The sequence below is a fragment of the Macrobrachium rosenbergii genome, chromosome 13 (genome assembly GCF_040412425.1).
Source record: "Macrobrachium rosenbergii isolate ZJJX-2024 chromosome 13, ASM4041242v1, whole genome shotgun sequence".
NCBI lineage: Eukaryota > Metazoa > Arthropoda > Malacostraca > Decapoda > Palaemonidae > Macrobrachium > Macrobrachium rosenbergii.
In genome coordinates this window covers 28,069,753-28,075,676 of record NC_089753.1, presented here as the reverse complement: position 1 = coordinate 28,075,676, position 5,924 = coordinate 28,069,753, and the positions used below count along the sequence as shown (strand labels likewise).

The 5,924-nt window shown below is 36.8% G+C and overlaps 1 long non-coding RNA gene across 1 annotated transcript; it reads left to right on the top strand.

Moving 5' to 3' along the window:
- The first annotated feature begins 731 nt into the window (after nucleotides 1-731).
- Nucleotides 732-3,244, top strand: LOC136845083 (uncharacterized). Its single transcript, XR_010855059.1, has 3 exons — nucleotides 732-888; nucleotides 1,764-1,841; nucleotides 2,877-3,244. It is a non-coding gene; the product is annotated as an uncharacterized lncRNA (long non-coding RNA).
- The last annotated feature ends 2,680 nt before the right edge of the window (nucleotides 3,245-5,924 follow it).

The window sequence follows — 5,924 nt, the reverse complement described above, 5'->3', positions numbered from 1 at the left end:
GTTTCATCTTCTGATAATAATAATAATAATAATAATAATAATAATAATAATAATAATAATAATAATAATAATAATATAATAAATGACATTTTTTAGAAGCCTGAATTTCAAGTCAGTGGCCCCTTTGGTGGGCTTCTTCCATAAGAATGGGTTTCATCTTCTGACTAATAATAATAATAATAATAATAATAATAATAATAATAATAATAATAATAATAATAATAATAAATGACATTTTTTAGAAGCCTGAATTTCAAGTCAGTGGCCCCTTTGGTGGGCTTCTTCCATAAGAATGGGTTTCATCTTCTGAATAATAATAATAATATTAATAATAATAATAATAATAATAATAATAATAATAATAATAATAATAATAATAATAATAATAATAATCAAATTTCTGGTAGTATTCTTATAGATTTATCATTTCTTTTCATTGATCTTAAAAGTATAATAAGGCAATCAAAGAAGTGACGCTTACATTAACATCAATCTTGAAAGGTATGAATATGGAAACACCATTACTAAGACGCGAAAAATAATCTCTGTTTTTCTCCAACCAGAAATGATTCACTGTAAGACAGGCGTGTTTTGTTTACGTAAGCGAATATCTTCGAGATTGCTTGGCAAAACGGCAAATACGAGAAATGGCTGGCACGAACCGGCTTATGTTGAGAGAGAGAGAGAGAGAGATTTACTTTACTAAAACAACATCCGTATCCTGTTTTTATATATATAAGCGGGCACTCGTGGCTAAGGTCGCCAGTTTATGTCAGGTGTCTTCTTAACATTCGGCCTGGAGATTTTGCAGAGAGGAAAGTCAGCGAGAGAGTGAGAGAGACAGCGAGAGAGAGAGAGAGAGAGGCTTCTCTTTCTGTCAACTTCTAAGTAAGTAAATACCTCGTTGTATTTTGCATGATATTGCTTCAAGCTAACTTTGTAGATTCTGCAGAAAGGAACGACAGAGAGAGAGAGAGAGAGAGAGAGAGAGAAGGGTGTCTCTTTCTGTCAAGTTCAAAGTAAGTGAAGTGGCTCATTGCATTATGCAAGAGATTACTTAAGATTAATTTTGTAGAATTTGCAGAAAGGAAAGTCAGAGAGAGAGAGAGAGAGGCGTCTCTTTCTGTCAACTTCAAAGTAAGTGAAGTGGCTCATTGCATTATGCAAGAGATTACTTAAGATTAATTTTGTAGATTTTGCAGAAAGAAAAGTCAGAGAGAGAGAGAGAGGCGTCTCTTTCTATCAACGTCTAAGTAAGTAAAGTAGCTCGTTGTATCATGCATATGATTATTGAAACTTGACTTTGAAGATTTCTTAAGTTTATGCCTTTAATCCTTTGTTGAAGCTCTTGAGAAATTTAGGAATTTTTTTTTAAGATTCAACTGAGAATAATGAAATGATTTGATCAAAAATTATTTCAGATTTTTTCAGATAATTATTGAGTTTGATGACAGAATAAATATTGTAGAATTTGAGGTGTGTTTCCGTTACTTTCTAGAAAAGAAAGTTGTAGAGTTTTATATATATATATATATATATATATATATATATATATATATATATATATATATATATATATATATATAATACATGTATATATTCATACATATATACATATATATGTGTGCATGTATGTATGTATATGTATATACATATATATGTGTGTGTGGGTTATGTATAATCATGTTGAATTTTACATTATTGGCGAACTTCAGTTTTATAAACCATTATGACGAAAGTCCTTTTTCCTTATATATCCTCAGGTCGAAAGGACTCCAGGCAGAAGAATCGGGTTCTCGTCGTTGCCAACAAAGATGAAGTCTCTCTGCGTCATGATCAAGGTAAAAAAAAAATATATATATATATATATTCATCTCAAAATATCTGAAGCTTAGTAAGAAAAAATGGTCCATCGAAGAAATATTTAAAAATATATTAATCTGATTATAATAACATCACGTAAATTTATGCCAGGTTAGTGAAAAATAATTCTATGCGATGTCATTCCAAATGTGACCAAATTTTGGAAGATTTACAGATCTTTGCAGTGATTATTTACAGAGACATAACATTATTACCTCCTGAGTTGCTGCGAGATACTGACTGAATGTTAATCCTGATACAAATATTCCTTCGTCATTCGTCTGAGGATTCTGCAAATATGAAAAGATATAAAAAGGAGAATTATTCTGGGAAGGCGTCTGGAATACGGAATGGTATTCTCTCTCTCTCTCTCTCTCTCTCTCTCTCTCTCTCTCTCTCTTTATCGGATTTTGCAAATACAATTAGATACATCTATAGTTATTCATTTCTCTCTCTCTCTCTCTCTCTCTCTCTCTCTCTCTCTAGTTCCTTATTGGACGGGCTGGTATCGTCCTCGGCTAGCACTCTGCTGGGCCCGCGTTCGAGTCTCCGACCGTCCAATGAAGAATTAGAGGAATTTATTTCTGGTGATAGAAATTCATTTCTCGGTATAATGTGGTTCGGATTCTACAATAAGCCGTGGGTCCCGTTGCTAGGTAACCAATTGGTTCTTAGCCACGTAAAATAAATCTAATCCTTCGGGCCAGCCCTCCCTAGGAGAGTTGTTAATCAGCTCAGTGGTCTGGCTAAACTAAGGTATACTTAACTCTCTCTCTCTCTCTCTCTCTCTCTCTCTCTCTCTCTCTCTCTCTCTCTCTCTCTCTGATTTCGCAAATACATTTAGACATCTATAGTTATTCGTTCTTTCTCTCTCTCTCTCTCTCTCTCTCTCGAGGAGTGTACAACTATAACAAGATACATCAGTACTTATTCTCTCTCTCTCTCTCTCTCTCTCTCTCTAGAATAATATCAATATTCAGATTTTAATGTGGACTTCACGTTCTCCTTTGCAGTGGGCACTGTGCCTGTGGATTCTGGCAGCCGTGGCCCTGCCCTCCGAAAGTTCCCCTGTCCCTGGGCCATCCGACCTGGCCCAGTATGGTGACACTAACGGCCTCAGCCCCTTAGCTTACCCTTATGCTGAAAACTCAGTCCAGAGCGTGGAACGTCCTCCCCGCAGAAGCAGATCCCCCAAGAGGGGCCGCACCAGACCAAGACCTTACTTCAAGGGCAACAAGAGACTCATAAAGCAACGCCAAGGTCGGTAGCCCCTCGGCGTCTCTCTGCTGGGACCCTGAAACCCGCCCTGAGCCATGACAGATTCGAAGCCTTGTGATAATATGTTAGGTTAGTTTTCCTGAATAAATTGTCTTGTTTGCAACTCACTGTCTCATCCCATGACAAGATTCTTTCGTGGCGTTTAAATCTCATTATGTTAATGAACTTCAAGCCTGTTGGACTGTGGAACGGCCAGCCTCCCAGAGGACGTCGGGCAATTGGAACTTCAGAAGTTCAAGCGAAGATGCAATGCATTACTGCCTTAATACTGTTCTCCTTACATCTTAATACAATCTTATCTATTTATTAATTTATTGATTTATTTTTTTTAATATGTGGATCTCTTCTTTCTGTATTTCCCATTAGCTTCTGTTACTCCTTCCTAATGAACACCATATTCTTTGGAAGGTTGAGTATCAAGTTAATGGCCCCTTTGGTGGGTTTGTTCCAAATGAATAGATTTCATCCTCTGAATAATAATAATAATAATAATAATAATAATAATAATAATAATAATAATAATAAAAGTACAAATCACTTGGTTCCATAACTCTGTGGCAGAGCAGTAAGCTCTCACTTGTAAGGTCTGCGGTTCGATACCAGCCTACCACCCACAAGTCGACCTACCTGTGAACACTCTTAAAATGGAAAACTGCTGTATCTGCAGGATTTTCGAAACTGAGATATGCCACCTACTGGGCTCGTGAAACAAAATACACAAGTTACTGCAGTTTCAGAATGATTCTTCAATGCTTTCCACGAGCATTTGGCGGGTCCCATTTGCAGTATCTGCAAAATCGGTAGTAAGGAAAGGGAAAACTGCAGTATCTGCAAAACTTTCGAAATTGAGATATGCCACCTATTGGGTTCGTGAAACACAAAATACGCGAGTTACAGCAGTTTGCAAGATCAGTAGTAAGGCAAGGGAAAACTGCAGTATGTACCATTTTTCTCAGTTTTGTAGTTCTGCAGATACTGCAGTCTTCCATTTCAGGGCAGAATAGGTACCACCATCCACTCGTGTCAAGACTCCAGAAAAGGTTATGGAGCTAAGAACCTCATTCCGCAACGCCATATCGTGGACAAGAAACCAAACACCTTCCGGCCACATTTTCTTTATTTATTTTTAAGGAGAAGTTTTACCAGAACATTACGTTAAATAAACTCTTCTAGGGCTGGCCCGAAGGATTAGTAAGTAATCTTGCGTGCAGAACTTATTTGCAATATGTTAGATTTTATTTAATGGGTTGTAGTGTTGTAGAAATGTTGAAATTGCTTCCACAGGAACTGTTTTCGTTTCAGCTAAAATTTCTTAAGTGGAAGTTATTTTATATATATATATATATATATATATATATATATATATATATATATATATATATATATATATATATATATATATATATATATATATATATATATACTTGTAGGCGTCCAGGGAAAGGCACTGGATACAATTTATAGTTTCCCTGGACGTCTACAAGTATGATTTCGAGTCCTGTAGCTCTGGTATTTGAATATATATATGCAAACATATACATAATGTGTGTGTTATATTTGCCCTAATCAAATTTCCAAATAAGACCTTTTGCCAAATTCCATGACCGTTTAGCAGGGGTCAAAAGACCTAGTGTCTTTTTTGAGTTAATGAAGTAATGCATTCATTATCATTTACAATTAATAATTCTGGTGCCTTCTTGGTCACCCTTGCATCGTCTTCAACTTCATTCCTACATTTACCTGGCTGAACTTTCCAAAGAGGCAAGGCTTGAAAGGAAATACTTTCTAAAAAGGAAATGGGTTCCTACATACCAGAAGCTTAAATATGGTGAACACGAAAGGTCTTCAGAACGAGGCGATGGCTTCTACTGCATATTAAACCGCAGGGTGCGCCAACGTCCCTTTCTCCTAAGGAATCATGGCACACAAAAGAAGACCTTCGACGAACCTTGAACAGAAATCATAGTTAGGATGAACCCTTGGCACACCATGATGAAAGTGTTCAGGGCCGGTCTGAACCAGCTCCAACTAGCACGATGCAGTTGGCTCCTTTCAGCCACGTGGAAGACCCACCACACATAAAACGGTCGGTAGATATATGGGTGTGTATAGTACTTTGATCCACGAGGGGCTATAGTACTAAACACGGCGTCCCAAGGAGCTTCCGAAATGTTTATAGTACTAGCATCTAGGAGTAGGCGATGCGTAGATAACAATCCAAAGTAGCAAAGATATTTCTTAGTCAGGTTCCTGGTTTAAGTCTATCGATACGCGAGGAATTAGGTAATCATAAATGCAGTCTATGCATGAGACTGTAATTATGATTTCATTCTTTGTTTTCTACCGTTGTGAGATGTTACAGAAAACATGCACGTTAGGCTGCAAGAGCTAAATAGATAAGCGATCCTTAAATACAGATCTCCAATTATAGCTAAACACTATCCCTCAGTAATTCTTGGAAACCTGTATTTCAGGATTCTCAAATAACATCCACTCAGTGATTTATGAAGGTAAAAGTTCGTTTCCAGTCCGAACTCCAGTTCCAAATGACAAACATATTTTTTCGACAGTTTTCTTGCTGTTTTCAATTGTCCCACTCAAGATTTCAACCGGAAATCATTCGTTGTCAAGTTTCCAAACCTCAGGCCGTAAACACGTTTACGTGCAAAGTAGGCCCCGTGTTTAGTACCAGCCCCATGGGGATGTGCGTAAAACACGAAATAATGACGGTAAATACCATAAACGTAACATTTTACGTTGATTTGGAAGCTACGGCCTAAATG